We start from the raw sequence: 17,113 nt of genomic DNA, 5'->3' as shown, positions 1-17,113 counted from the left end.
TGCATTAGTTGTGTGAATTGATCAGTGGTGTGTTTGCCTGAAGAAGGCCCACAGCGGCCGAAACGTCGCGAGAACACACCCACCAAGCCTTTTAAGGTCTTTTTTGTTTAAGAACTTTATTTGTTTGCTTGTTTACTTGTTTGTTTGTGTGTTTGTTTATTTGTTTATTTTTACATTTCTTAAAATAAAAAAAATCCAAAAAAATTTACAAAATCAGATAAAAATAAAGAAAAAAATCACAAAACATAAAAAATCATAAAAAAATACATACAATTTCATACTCGGTGTACCAACATGGACCCAAGGGAGGGGGGTTGGACACTAGTGCAGCACGGGAGGCGTCGTGCCCGTGCCCACAGGAGGGACACACGACCGCAAGGGGCCATCTCCCAGTCCCGACAGGGGGGAGGTCCCAACTGGAGGGGGGCCAGAGCATTCTCTACTGCCCCCCCGAATAGAGGGGGCAGGGGGGCTCAGCCCTACACGCCTAACTGGCCAGTGCCACCTTCAGGTCAATGGACCTCCTCCCGTCGTCCGCCAAGACAAGCTCGCACGCAGTCTCGCTCCTACGCATCTGTAGTGAGTCAAGGAGTGGGGAGGAATCACCAATGGCCAAGATGGAGAACGGAGACTCGAACGCACCAACAACCAATGGATCCGGCAATGGGACAGAGGGTGCGAAGATTCCTAAAAGTGATTAAGATGATACACCACTTGGAAAATGTGACCCCCGGACCAGACTACGAGGGGCCGAGAGTGATCAACAGGGTGGTGGACATCTTGACCACGATGATCAAACCGGCTTCCCCTTCCTCGATAACGGAGGAGTTAATTTGGGGGAATGCCAAAAATTGGGGCCACACAACATTGGTGATTCTCCAAGACCATTACAAGGCTTCCCTAGAGGAAACATTGAGGGAAATAACGGACAATTGGATCCAAGATTGGAACCAACTATTTGAGGTTGCAGTGAGATGGGCCCAACGAAACCTTCCCCGACTGAGGAGACAAGTCATCGAACATGCAAGGGCAAGGATTGCCTCATGTGCGCCAGTGGCAGGGGGAATAGGCCAGTCGTTAGGAGAAGATGGAGTCCCGGATCAACAGGAAGTCCAACAATCCAACCAAGAAGTCCGACAACCTGACCAGCCGAGACCCGAACCTGTGGCTAGGAATTCCGTTGGAACCATGACGGAGCCGGGGGAAGATCCCGTAACCCTACAGAGGAATGAAGTAGAGGGGCCACCAACGCAAGCACCGGTGGCTTCGGAGGGACCCCAGCAGGAATTTGGTGATTCGCCCAAGCCACAGAGGAGAGAGAGGAGAGAGAGGAAAAGAGAAAAAACAAAAGAAAGAACAGCAAGCACACAGGCGGTCGAACAACTGATAGATGTAGGGGGGAGAGATAACACGACACAAAGAGACGGACCGAGGAGTGAAGGGGAACAGAGTTGTTTGATGGATGACACACATGGGGCAGACCTAGATACGACGCCCACGTTACCTCTGATAGGCAGTGGAAGAAGAGCCGACATATATACAGAGATGATGGAAGAACAGAATATGGAACTGGAATTAGAGGATACAGAGAGCACTTCGGATTCGGAATCGGCGAGAGAGGAAGACACTCGGGAATCCGAGGAAGAAGAGGACTGCGCACCCACCCCGGAATGGCCGAGATTCAGAGTAACAAGGCATGCAAATACCAACCGTAAAAACACACAATGGGAGTTGACGGTCAACAAACGGTGGTTGATTCTGGGAGACTCGAATGTGTCCAGGTTCCCACAACACACTCTCCCGGATTTGCAGATAGATAGCTTCCCGGGGGCCACATTTCGCAATGCCGAACTGTTGATGGCGAAGGCGAAGGTGGTGGGCATAGTGGAGAAAGTAGTGTTGTCATTCGGAATCAACTGTAAAGAGCAAAACTTTAGGGCCACAGCCTGCAAACAACTGCAGGGTGCGTTCAAGGAAGCCAAGAAGCGGTTTCCACAGGCAGACATCTGGATCCCGTTAATCAATTTCTCCACCGACCTCCAGGAAGAACATCAGGGGGTACTGTTGCAGATGAACGACCATATTTCCCGGCATATGCCCTGCATCCCCCTACTGCCGGAGGTACACTTTGAGACGGTGGGGGATTGCATTCATTGGACCGAGTTGACAGCATTACACATGCTGGAGCATTGGATCGATTATTTAAACTTGTGTCCCCCTTAAACCTTGAAGGGAGGGGGATACCGGAGACACTGCCCAGAGGGGCGGAGAATGTAGTGGTTTTGACCAAGGACTTTCACCCTACGGAGGCACATTTAAAATTATTAGGCAAGGGGTTGACATTTGTACCTACGATTGACTTATACAAAAATCAAAAAATTCAAAGAAAATTGGACTTACAGGATTACCACCGGAAACTTAGAATTATGGAATATTTTGAAGGTAGGGCGGAGCAGGAACAACGACCGTTCTCAGGGCCGTCCACTTGGTTGCCACCCCCGGAAATGATGTCACCGGAACTAAAAGCACTGATTGAGGGTGACCAAAAAGATTTGGCACGTTTCGGATGGACACGACGGGAGAGACCAAATATCTCCCAGGCCGAAGTAAGGGCGTTAAGGGAATTGATGTCTAACAAACATATAATAATAAAACCGGCGGATAAAGGAAGTTCGGTAGTAATTATGGGACGAGACCAATACATTCAAGAAGGTTATCGACAATTAAAGGATCAGGAATACTATAAAAAATTAGACGGCCCGATTTATTTGGAGACCATCCCAATGGTACAAAGAATTATGATGGAATTGTATCGAAAAAAATTTATTACGGCCAAACAAAGAAATTACCTGATTGGAACCGGGGAACCGAGGGCAAGGAGATTTTATATGTTACCCAAAATCCATAAAAAGCCGGAACAATGGAATCCGCCGTTTGTGACTCCACCAGGCAGGCCTATCGTTTCGGATTGCGGAAGCGAGACCTACGGAACAGCGCAATACATCGACCATTTTTTGAACCCCTTATCGACCAAACACCCGGCGTATGTCAAGGACACTTATCATTTCATCGAATTAGTTAAAAACTTTAAAATCCCAGTGAATTCATTTTTCTTTTCCCTGGACGTTAACAACATGTACACGAACATAGACACGAAAGCCGGACTAGCAGCAGTCAAATACATATTTAATAAATACCCAGATAAGAGAAGACCGGACAAGGCCATTTTGGAACTATTGGAAATAAATTTAACCCGGAACGACTTTGAATTCAACTCTGAATTTTATTTGCAAATTAAGGGGACGGCGATGGGGAAAAGGTTCTCCCCCGCATATGCAAACATTTTTATGGCCAAGTGGGAGGAGGAGGCCTTAGGAAAATGCCCGATACAGCCGTTACATTATTTAAGGTATTTGGACGATATATGGGGCATTTGGTCGGGATCAAAGGAAGACTTTCTAAAATTCATAGACATTTTAAATTCACACGATCCCTCCATAAAATTAAAATACGAAATCAATGACAATTCAATCAATTTTTTGGACACAACGGTGTATAAGGGACCCAAATTTTGGACAAACAATACATTAGACATTAAAGTTTTCTTTAAAGAAACGGACACGCACGCACTTCTGTTCAAGAATAGTTTTCACCCAAAACATACTTTTAGAGGCATAGTTAAATCCCAACTGTTACGATTTGACCGGATTTGTACACAGGAGGAAGACTTTTGGGAAGCAGTAAGGATTCTATTTAAGGCATTAAGACAACGGGGGTATAGAAGGCCAATGCTGCAACATTGTCTGAAGACTTTCAGGGACAGGACAAGAAAGGATGATACAAGAGGCATTCCGATAATCACCTATTTTTCCACGGCAAGTAGGGTAATCACCTCCATAATAAAGAAAAACTACAAAGAGAAACTTGGGAACATGGATGCCTGGTCAAAATGTACCCCCATCAGAGCCTACAGAAAACACAAAAGCCTCAGAGACATGTTGGTCAAGGCAAGAATAAAACCATTCCGGAGAGAGACCAAGGAACCCACGCCGAAATACTTTTATAAACTTAAATTCATAACTAATAGGACGAACAACAGAGTAATTAAAATCAAACAAAATTTCACTTTAAGTACATCCAATTGTGTATATGTACTATTTTGCGCAAAATGCAGAAAACAATATGTCGGCGAGACCAAAAATTCGATTAGAATCAGAATGTGGCAACATAGATATAACATTAAAAACAAAAAAGGAATGGATAAGCCATTGGTTCGCCATTTTGGACGACATGGGTTAAGGGAAATGCGAGTGGCGGGATTGCAAACTAATTTGGGATGGGAAGACAGGGATAGAAAAAGGGCAGAAAGGAATTGGATTCGGATTCTGGGTACTAAAATGCCGGGGGGACTAAATAAGGCTTAAAAGGAAGAAAGGGTGGGAAGGAAGGTGGATGAACGGGAGGAGGAATGGGGGCCCTAGCCCCAACCCCTAACCCTAACCCTAACCCTAACCCTAACCCTAACCCTAACCTTGGCCCTAACCCTAACCCTAACCCTAACCCTGGCCCTAACCCTAACCCTAACCCTGGCCCTAACCCTAACCCTAACCCTAGCCCTAACCCTAACCCTAGCCCTAACCCTAACCCTAACCCTAACCCTAACCCTAACCCTAACCCTAACCCTAGCCCTAACCCTAACCCTAACCCTAACCCTAACCCTAGGCCCAACCCTAACCCTAACCCTACCCCCAACCCTAACCCTAACCCTAACCCCAATAAATAAATAAATAAATAAACATATAAATATATAATTATATAAATATGTAAATATATCAATAAATGAATAAATATCTAAAAACACATAAATATATAAATACATGAATGGGTAGACATCATCTATAAGGTTCAATTCATGGGGAAAGGGAAGGAAGGAAAAAAGAGAATGGAGAAGTTAAAAGACAAGTGAAACTTTCAAGTTTGGTTTAGACACTTTAAAGTTGGAGTGCAAGTTGAAAGTGCCTCACTTTGCACTTTGCTTTTGTTGGATCAACACCAGCTGCATTAGTTGTGTGAATTGATCAGTGGTGTGTTTGCCTGAAGAAGGCCCACAGCGGCCGAAACGTCGCGAGAACACACCCACCAAGCCTTTTAAGGTCTTTTTTGTTTAAGAACTTTATTTGTTTGCTTGTTTACTTGTTTGTTTGTGTGTTTGTTTATTTGTTTATTTTTACATTTCTTAAAATAAAAAAAATCCAAAAAAATTTACAAAATCAGATAAAAATAAAGAAAAAAATCACAAAACATAAAAAATCATAAAAAAATACATACAATTTCATACTCGGTGTACCAACATGGACCCAAGGGAGGGGGGTTGGACACTAGTGCAGCACGGGAGGCGTCGTGCCCGTGCCCACAGGAGGGACACACGACCGCAAGGGGCCATCTCCCAGTCCCGACAGGGGGGAGGTCCCAACTGGAGGGGGGCCAGAGCATTCTCTACTGCCCCCCCGAATAGAGGGGGCAGGGGGGCTCAGCCCTACACGCCTAACTGGCCAGTGCCACCTTCAGGTCAATGGACCTCCTCCCGTCGTCCGCCAAGACAAGCTCGCACGCAGTCTCGCTCCTACGCATCTGTAGTGAGTCAAGGAGTGGGGAGGAATCACCAATGGCCAAGATGGAGAACGGAGACTCGAACGCACCAACAACCAATGGATCCGGCAATGGGACAGAGGGTGCGAAGATTCCTAAAAGTGATTAAGATGATACACCACTTGGAAAATGTGACCCCCGGACCAGACTACGAGGGGCCGAGAGTGATCAACAGGGTGGTGGACATCTTGACCACGATGATCAAACCGGCTTCCCCTTCCTCGATAACGGAGGAGTTAATTTGGGGGAATGCCAAAAATTGGGGCCACACAACATTGGTGATTCTCCAAGACCATTACCAGGCTTCCCTAGAGGAAACATTGAGGGAAATAACGGACAATTGGATCCAAGATTGGAACCAACTATTTGAGGTTGCAGTGAGATGGGCCCAACGAAACCTTCCCCGACTGAGGAGACAAGTCATCGAACATGCAAGGGCAAGGATTGCCTCATGTGCGCCAGTGGCAGGGGGAATAGGCCAGTCGTTAGGAGAAGATGGAGTCCCGGATCAACAGGAAGTCCAACAATCCAACCAAGAAGTCCGACAACCTGACCAGCCGAGACCCGAACCTGTGGCTAGGAATTCCGTTGGAACCATGACGGAGCCGGGGGAAGATCCCGTAACCCTACAGAGGAATGAAGTAGAGGGGCCACCAACGCAAGCACCGGTGGCTTCGGAGGGACCCCAGCAGGAATTTGGTGATTCGCCCAAGCCACAGAGGAGAGAGAGGAGAGAGAGGAAAAGAGAAAAAACAAAAGAAAGAACAGCAAGCACACAGGCGGTCGAACAACTGATAGATGTAGGGGGGAGAGATAACACGACACAAAGAGACGGACCGAGGAGTGAAGGGGAACAGAGTTGTTTGATGGATGACACACATGGGGCAGACCTAGATACGACGCCCACGTTACCTCTGATAGGCAGTGGAAGAAGAGCCGACATATATACAGAGATGATGGAAGAACAGAATATGGAACTGGAATTAGAGGATACAGAGAGCACTTCGGATTCGGAATCGGCGAGAGAGGAAGACACTCGGGAATCCGAGGAAGAAGAGGACTGCGCACCCACCCCGGAATGGCCGAGATTCAGAGTAACAAGGCATGCAAATACCAACCGTAAAAACACACAATGGGAGTTGACGGTCAACAAACGGTGGTTGATTCTGGGAGACTCGAATGTGTCCAGGTTCCCACAACACACTCTCCCGGATTTGCAGATAGATAGCTTCCCGGGGGCCACATTTCGCAATGCCGAACTGTTGATGGCGAAGGCGAAGGTGGTGGGCATAGTGGAGAAAGTAGTGTTGTCATTCGGAATCAACTGTAAAGAGCAAAACTTTAGGGCCACAGCCTGCAAACAACTGCAGGGTGCGTTCAAGGAAGCCAAGAAGCGGTTTCCACAGGCAGACATCTGGATCCCGTTAATCAATTTCTCCACCGACCTCCAGGAAGAACATCAGGGGGTACTGTTGCAGATGAACGACCATATTTCCCGGCATATGCCCTGCATCCCCCTACTGCCGGAGGTACACTTTGAGACGGTGGGGGATTGCATTCATTGGACCGAGTTGACAGCATTACACATGCTGGAGCATTGGATCGATTATTTAAACTTGTGTCCCCCTTAAACCTTGAAGGGAGGGGGATACCGGAGACACTGCCCAGAGGGGCGGAGAATGTAGTGGTTTTGACCAAGGACTTTCACCCTACGGAGGCACATTTAAAATTATTAGGCAAGGGGTTGACATTTGTACCTACGATTGACTTATACAAAAATCAAAAAATTCAAAGAAAATTGGACTTACAGGATTACCACCGGAAACTTAGAATTATGGAATATTTTGAAGGTAGGGCGGAGCAGGAACAACGACCGTTCTCAGGGCCGTCCACTTGGTTGCCACCCCCGGAAATGATGTCACCGGAACTAAAAGCACTGATTGAGGGTGACCAAAAAGATTTGGCACGTTTCGGATGGACACGACGGGAGAGACCAAATATCTCCCAGGCCGAAGTAAGGGCGTTAAGGGAATTGATGTCTAACAAACATATAATAATAAAACCGGCGGATAAAGGAAGTTCGGTAGTAATTATGGGACGAGACCAATACATTCAAGAAGGTTATCGACAATTAAAGGATCAGGAATACTATAAAAAATTAGACGGCCCGATTTATTTGGAGACCATCCCAATGGTACAAAGAATTATGATGGAATTGTATCGAAAAAAAATTATTACGGCCAAACAAAGAAATTACCTGATTGGAACCGGGGAACCGAGGGCAAGGAGATTTTATATGTTACCCAAAATCCATAAAAAGCCGGAACAATGGAATCCGCCGTTTGTGACTCCACCAGGCAGGCCTATCGTTTCGGATTGCGGAAGCGAGACCTACGGAACAGCGCAATACATCGACCATTTTTTGAACCCCTTATCGACCAAACACCCGGCGTATGTCAAGGACACTTATCATTTCATCGAATTAGTTAAAAACTTTAAAATCCCAGTGAATTCATTTTTCTTTTCCCTGGACGTTAACAACATGTACACGAACATAGACACGAAAGCCGGACTAGCAGCAGTCAAATACATATTTAATAAATACCCAGATAAGAGAAGACCGGACAAGGCCATTTTGGAACTATTGGAAATAAATTTAACCCGGAACGACTTTGAATTCAACTCTGAATTTTATTTGCAAATTAAGGGGACGGCGATGGGGAAAAGGTTCTCCCCCGCATATGCAAACATTTTTATGGCCAAGTGGGAGGAGGAGGCCTTAGGAAAATGCCCGATACAGCCGTTACATTATTTAAGGTATTTGGACGATATATGGGGCATTTGGTCGGGATCAAAGGAAGACTTTCTAAAATTCATAGACATTTTAAATTCACACGATCCCTCCATAAAATTAAAATACGAAATCAATGACAATTCAATCAATTTTTTGGACACAACGGTGTATAAGGGACCCAAATTTTGGACAAACAATACATTAGACATTAAAGTTTTCTTTAAAGAAACGGACACGCACGCACTTCTGTTCAAGAATAGTTTTCACCCAAAACATACTTTTAGAGGCATAGTTAAATCCCAACTGTTACGATTTGACCGGATTTGTACACAGGAGGAAGACTTTTGGGAAGCAGTAAGGATTCTATTTAAGGCATTAAGACAACGGGGGTATAGAAGGCCAATGCTGCAACATTGTCTGAAGACTTTCAGGGACAGGACAAGAAAGGATGATACAAGAGGCATTCCGATAATCACCTATTTTTCCACGGCAAGTAGGGTAATCACCTCCATAATAAAGAAAAACTACAAAGAGAAACTTGGGAACATGGATGCCTGGTCAAAATGTACCCCCATCAGAGCCTACAGAAAACACAAAAGCCTCAGAGACATGTTGGTCAAGGCAAGAATAAAACCATTCCGGAGAGAGACCAAGGAACCCACGCCGAAATACTTTTATAAACTTAAATTCATAACTAATAGGACGAACAACAGAGTAATTAAAATCAAACAAAATTTCACTTTAAGTACATCCAATTGTGTATATGTACTATTTTGCGCAAAATGCAGAAAACAATATGTCGGCGAGACCAAAAATTCGATTAGAATCAGAATGTGGCAACATATATATAACATTAAAAACAAAAAAGGAATGGATAAGCCATTGGTTCGCCATTTTGGACGACATGGGTTAAGGGAAATGCGAGTGGCGGGATTGCAAACTAATTTGGGATGGGAAGACAGGGATAGAAAAAGGGCAGAAAGGAATTGGATTCGGATTCTGGGTACTAAAATGCCGGGGGGACTAAATAAGGCTTAAAAGGAAGAAAGGGTGGGAAGGAAGGTGGATGAACGGGAGGAGGAATGGGGGCCCTAGCCCCAACCCCTAACCCTAACCCTAACCCTAACCCTAACCCTAACCTTGGCCCTAACCCTAACCCTAACCCTAACCCTGGCCCTAACCCTAACCCTAACCCTGGCCCTAACCCTAACCCTAACCCTAGCCCTAACCCTAACCCTAACCCTAACCCTAGCCCTAACCCTAACCCTAACCCTAACCCTAACCCTAACCCTAACCCTAGCCCTAACCCTAACCCTAACCCTAACCCTAGGCCCAACCCTAACCCTAACCCTACCCCCAACCCTAACCCTAACCCTAACCCCAATAAATAAATAAATAAATAAACATATAAATATATAATTATATAAATATGTAAATATATCAATAAATGAATAAATATCTAAAAACACATAAATATATAAATACATGAATGGGTAGACATCATCTATAAGGTTCAATTCATGGGGAAAGGGAAGGAAGGAAAAAAGAGAATGGAGAAGTTAAAAGACAAGTGAAACTTTCAAGTTTGGTTTAGACACTTTAAAGTTGGAGTGCAAGTTGAAAGTGCCTCACTTTGCACTTTGCTTTTGTTGGATCAACACCAGCTGCATTAGTTGTGTGAATTGATCAGTGGTGTGTTTGCCTGAAGAAGGCCCACAGCGGCCGAAACGTCGCGAGAACACACCCACCAAGCCTTTTAAGGTCTTTTTTGTTTAAGAACTTTATTTGTTTGCTTGTTTACTTGTTTGTTTGTGTGTTTGTTTATTTGTTTATTTTTACATTTCTTAAAATAAAAAAAATCCAAAAAAATTTACAAAATCAGATAAAAATAAAGAAAAAAATCACAAAACATAAAAAATCATAAAAAAATACATACAATTTCATACTCGGTGTACCAACATGGACCCAAGGGAGGGGGGTTGGACACTAGTGCAGCACGGGAGGCGTCGTGCCCGTGCCCACAGGAGGGACACACGACCGCAAGGGGCCATCTCCCAGTCCCGACAGGGGGGAGGTCCCAACTGGAGGGGGGCCAGAGCATTCTCTACTGCCCCCCCGAATAGAGGGGGCAGGGGGGCTCAGCCCTACACGCCTAACTGGCCAGTGCCACCTTCAGGTCAATGGACCTCCTCCCGTCGTCCGCCAAGACAAGCTCGCACGCAGTCTCGCTCCTACGCATCTGTAGTGAGTCAAGGAGTGGGGAGGAATCACCAATGGCCAAGATGGAGAACGGAGACTCGAACGCACCAACAACCAATGGATCCGGCAATGGGACAGAGGGTGCGAAGATTCCTAAAAGTGATTAAGATGATACACCACTTGGAAAATGTGACCCCCGGACCAGACTACGAGGGGCCGAGAGTGATCAACAGGGTGGTGGACATCTTGACCACGATGATCAAACCGGCTTCCCCTTCCTCGATAACGGAGGAGTTAATTTGGGGGAATGCCAAAAATTGGGGCCACACAACATTGGTGATTCTCCAAGACCATTACCAGGCTTCCCTAGAGGAAACATTGAGGGAAATAACGGACAATTGGATCCAAGATTGGAACCAACTATTTGAGGTTGCAGTGAGATGGGCCCAACGAAACCTTCCCCGACTGAGGAGACAAGTCATCGAACATGCAAGGGCAAGGATTGCCTCATGTGCGCCAGTGGCAGGGGGAATAGGCCAGTCGTTAGGAGAAGATGGAGTCCCGGATCAACAGGAAGTCCAACAATCCAACCAAGAAGTCCGACAACCTGACCAGCCGAGACCCGAACCTGTGGCTAGGAATTCCGTTGGAACCATGACGGAGCCGGGGGAAGATCCCGTAACCCTACAGAGGAATGAAGTAGAGGGGCCACCAACGCAAGCACCGGTGGCTTCGGAGGGACCCCAGCAGGAATTTGGTGATTCGCCCAAGCCACAGAGGAGAGAGAGGAGAGAGAGGAAAAGAGAAAAAACAAAAGAAAGAACAGCAAGCACACAGGCGGTCGAACAACTGATAGATGTAGGGGGGAGAGATAACACGACACAAAGAGACGGACCGAGGAGTGAAGGGGAACAGAGTTGTTTGATGGATGACACACATGGGGCAGACCTAGATACGACGCCCACGTTACCTCTGATAGGCAGTGGAAGAAGAGCCGACATATATACAGAGATGATGGAAGAACAGAATATGGAACTGGAATTAGAGGATACAGAGAGCACTTCGGATTCGGAATCGGCGAGAGAGGAAGACACTCGGGAATCCGAGGAAGAAGAGGACTGCGCACCCACCCCGGAATGGCCGAGATTCAGAGTAACAAGGCATGCAAATACCAACCGTAAAAACACACAATGGGAGTTGACGGTCAACAAACGGTGGTTGATTCTGGGAGACTCGAATGTGTCCAGGTTCCCACAACACACTCTCCCGGATTTGCAGATAGATAGCTTCCCGGGGGCCACATTTCGCAATGCCGAACTGTTGATGGCGAAGGCGAAGGTGGTGGGCATAGTGGAGAAAGTAGTGTTGTCATTCGGAATCAACTGTAAAGAGCAAAACTTTAGGGCCACAGCCTGCAAACAACTGCAGGGTGCGTTCAAGGAAGCCAAGAAGCGGTTTCCACAGGCAGACATCTGGATCCCGTTAATCAATTTCTCCACCGACCTCCAGGAAGAACATCAGGGGGTACTGTTGCAGATGAACGACCATATTTCCCGGCATATGCCCTGCATCCCCCTACTGCCGGAGGTACACTTTGAGACGGTGGGGGATTGCATTCATTGGACCGAGTTGACAGCATTACACATGCTGGAGCATTGGATCGATTATTTAAACTTGTGTCCCCCTTAAACCTTGAAGGGAGGGGGATACCGGAGACACTGCCCAGAGGGGCGGAGAATGTAGTGGTTTTGACCAAGGACTTTCACCCTACGGAGGCACATTTAAAATTATTAGGCAAGGGGTTGACATTTGTACCTACGATTGACTTATACAAAAATCAAAAAATTCAAAGAAAATTGGACTTACAGGATTACCACCGGAAACTTAGAATTATGGAATATTTTGAAGGTAGGGCGGAGCAGGAACAACGACCGTTCTCAGGGCCGTCCACTTGGTTGCCACCCCCGGAAATGATGTCACCGGAACTAAAAGCACTGATTGAGGGTGACCAAAAAGATTTGGCACGTTTCGGATGGACACGACGGGAGAGACCAAATATCTCCCAGGCCGAAGTAAGGGCGTTAAGGGAATTGATGTCTAACAAACATATAATAATAAAACCGGCGGATAAAGGAAGTTCGGTAGTAATTATGGGACGAGACCAATACATTCAAGAAGGTTATCGACAATTAAAGGATCAGGAATACTATAAAAAATTAGACGGCCCGATTTATTTGGAGACCATCCCAATGGTACAAAGAATTATGATGGAATTGTATCGAAAAAAAATTATTACGGCCAAACAAAGAAATTACCTGATTGGAACCGGGGAACCGAGGGCAAGGAGATTTTATATGTTACCCAAAATCCATAAAAAGCCGGAACAATGGAATCCGCCGTTTGTGACTCCACCAGGCAGGCCTATCGTTTCGGATTGCGGAAGCGAGACCTACGGAACAGCGCAATACATCGACCATTTTTTGAACCCCTTATCGACCAAACACCCGGCGTATGTCAAGGACACTTATCATTTCATCGAATTAGTTAAAAACTTTAAAATCCCAGTGAATTCATTTTTCTTTTCCCTGGACGTTAACAACATGTACACGAACATAGACACGAAAGCCGGACTAGCAGCAGTCAAATACATATTTAATAAATACCCAGATAAGAGAAGACCGGACAAGGCCATTTTGGAACTATTGGAAATAAATTTAACCCGGAACGACTTTGAATTCAACTCTGAATTTTATTTGCAAATTAAGGGGACGGCGATGGGGAAAAGGTTCTCCCCCGCATATGCAAACATTTTTATGGCCAAGTGGGAGGAGGAGGCCTTAGGAAAATGCCCGATACAGCCGTTACATTATTTAAGGTATTTGGACGATATATGGGGCATTTGGTCGGGATCAAAGGAAGACTTTCTAAAATTCATAGACATTTTAAATTCACACGATCCCTCCATAAAATTAAAATACGAAATCAATGACAATTCAATCAATTTTTTGGACACAACGGTGTATAAGGGACCCAAATTTTGGACAAACAATACATTAGACATTAAAGTTTTCTTTAAAGAAACGGACACGCACGCACTTCTGTTCAAGAATAGTTTTCACCCAAAACATACTTTTAGAGGCATAGTTAAATCCCAACTGTTACGATTTGACCGGATTTGTACACAGGAGGAAGACTTTTGGGAAGCAGTAAGGATTCTATTTAAGGCATTAAGACAACGGGGGTATAGAAGGCCAATGCTGCAACATTGTCTGAAGACTTTCAGGGACAGGACAAGAAAGGATGATACAAGAGGCATTCCGATAATCACCTATTTTTCCACGGCAAGTAGGGTAATCACCTCCATAATAAAGAAAAACTACAAAGAGAAACTTGGGAACATGGATGCCTGGTCAAAATGTACCCCCATCAGAGCCTACAGAAAACACAAAAGCCTCAGAGACATGTTGGTCAAGGCAAGAATAAAACCATTCCGGAGAGAGACCAAGGAACCCACGCCGAAATACTTTTATAAACTTAAATTCATAACTAATAGGACGAACAACAGAGTAATTAAAATCAAACAAAATTTCACTTTAAGTACATCCAATTGTGTATATGTACTATTTTGCGCAAAATGCAGAAAACAATATGTCGGCGAGACCAAAAATTCGATTAGAATCAGAATGTGGCAACATATATATAACATTAAAAACAAAAAAGGAATGGATAAGCCATTGGTTCGCCATTTTGGACGACATGGGTTAAGGGAAATGCGAGTGGCGGGATTGCAAACTAATTTGGGATGGGAAGACAGGGATAGAAAAAGGGCAGAAAGGAATTGGATTCGGATTCTGGGTACTAAAATGCCGGGGGGACTAAATAAGGCTTAAAAGGAAGAAAGGGTGGGAAGGAAGGTGGATGAACGGGAGGAGGAATGGGGGCCCTAGCCCCAACCCCTAACCCTAACCCTAACCCTAACCCTAACCTTGGCCCTAACCCTAACCCTAACCCTAACCCTAACCCTAACCCTAACCCTGGCCCTAACCCTAACCCTAACCCTGGCCCTAACCCTAACCCTAACCCTAGCCCTAACCCTAACCCTAACCCTAACCCTAACCCTAACCCTAGCCCTAACCCTAACCCTAACCCTAACCCTAGCCCTAACCCTAACCCTAACCCTAACCCTAACCCTAGGCCCAACCCTAACACTAACCCTACCCCCAACCCTAACCCTAACCCTAACCCCAATAAATAAATAAATAAATAAACATATAAATATATAATTATATAAATATGTAAATATATCAATAAATGAATAAATATCTAAAAACACATAAATATATAAATACATGAATGGGTAGACATCATCTATAAGGTTCAATTCATGGGGAAAGGGAAGGAAGGAAAAAAGAGAATGGAGAAGTTAAAAGACAAGTGAAACTTTCAAGTTTGGTTTAGACACTTTAAAGTTGGAGTGCAAGTTGAAAGTGCCTCACTTTGCACTTTGCTTTTGTTGGATCAACACCAGCTGCATTAGTTGTGTGAATTGATCAGTGGTGTGTTTGCCTGAAGAAGGCCCACAGCGGCCGAAACGTCGCGAGAACACACCCACCAAGCCTTTTAAGGTCTTTTTTGTTTAAGAACTTTATTTGTTTGCTTGTTTACTTGTTTGTTTGTGTGTTTGTTTATTTGTTTATTTTTACATTTCTTAAAATAAAAAAAATCCAAAAAAATTTACAAAATCAGATAAAAATAAAGAAAAAAATCACAAAACATAAAAAATCATAAAAAAATACATACAATTTCATACTCGGTGTACCAACATGGACCCAAGGGAGGGGGGTTGGACACTAGTGCAGCACGGGAGGCGTCGTGCCCGTGCCCACAGGAGGGACACACGACCGCAAGGGGCCATCTCCCAGTCCCGACAGGGGGGAGGTCCCAACTGGAGGGGGGCCAGAGCATTCTCTACTGCCCCCCCGAATAGAGGGGGCAGGGGGGCTCAGCCCTACACGCCTAACTGGCCAGTGCCACCTTCAGGTCAATGGACCTCCTCCCGTCGTCCGCCAAGACAAGCTCGCACGCAGTCTCGCTCCTACGCATCTGTAGTGAGTCAAGGAGTGGGGAGGAATCACCAATGGCCAAGATGGAGAACGGAGACTCGAACGCACCAACAACCAATGGATCCGGCAATGGGACAGAGGGTGCGAAGATTCCTAAAAGTGATTAAGATGATACACCACTTGGAAAATGTGACCCCCGGACCAGACTACGAGGGGCCGAGAGTGATCAACAGGGTGGTGGACATCTTGACCACGATGATCAAACCGGCTTCCCCTTCCTCGATAACGGAGGAGTTAATTTGGGGGAATGCCAAAAATTGGGGCCACACAACATTGGTGATTCTCCAAGACCATTACCAGGCTTCCCTAGAGGAAACATTGAGGGAAATAACGGACAATTGGATCCAAGATTGGAACCAACTATTTGAGGTTGCAGTGAGATGGGCCCAACGAAACCTTCCCCGACTGAGGAGACAAGTCATCGAACATGCAAGGGCAAGGATTGCCTCATGTGCGCCAGTGGCAGGGGGAATAGGCCAGTCGTTAGGAGAAGATGGAGTCCCGGATCAACAGGAAGTCCAACAATCCAACCAAGAAGTCCGACAACCTGACCAGCCGAGACCCGAACCTGTGGCTAGGAATTCCGTTGGAACCATGACGGAGCCGGGGGAAGATCCCGTAACCCTACAGAGGAATGAAGTAGAGGGGCCACCAACGCAAGCACCGGTGGCTTCGGAGGGACCCCAGCAGGAATTTGGTGATTCGCCCAAGCCACAGAGGAGAGAGAGGAGAGAGAGGAAAAGAGAAAAAACAAAAGAAAGAACAGCAAGCACACAGGCGGTCGAACAACTGATAGATGTAGGGGGGAGAGATAACACGACACAAAGAGACGGACCGAGGAGTGAAGGGGAACAGAGTTGTTTGATGGATGACACACATGGGGCAGACCTAGATACGACGCCCACGTTACCTCTGATAGGCAGTGGAAGAAGAGCCGACATATATACAGAGATGATGGAAGAACAGAATATGGAACTGGAATTAGAGGATACAGAGAGCACTTCGGATTCGGAATCGGCGAGAGAGGAAGACACTCGGGAATCCGAGGAAGAAGAGGACTGCGCACCCACCCCGGAATGGCCGAGATTCAGAGTAACAAGGCATGCAAATACCAACCGTAAAAACACACAATGGGAGTTGACGGTCAACAAACGGTGGTTGATTCTGGGAGACTCGAATGTGTCCAGGTTCCCACAACACACTCTCCCGGATTTGCAGATAGATAGCTTCCCGGGGGCCACATTTCGCAATGCCGAACTGTTGATGGCGAAGGCGAAGGTGGTGGGCATAGTGGAGAAAGTAGTGTTGTCATTCGGAATCAACTGTAAAGAGCAAAACTTTAGGGCCA

Source organism: Doryrhamphus excisus, unplaced genomic scaffold (genome assembly GCF_030265055.1).
Source record: "Doryrhamphus excisus isolate RoL2022-K1 unplaced genomic scaffold, RoL_Dexc_1.0 HiC_scaffold_24, whole genome shotgun sequence".
Classification (NCBI taxonomy): domain Eukaryota; kingdom Metazoa; phylum Chordata; class Actinopteri; order Syngnathiformes; family Syngnathidae; genus Doryrhamphus; species Doryrhamphus excisus.
The sequence above is the reverse complement of the archived record's forward strand: the minus strand, read 5'-3'. Positions refer to the sequence as shown.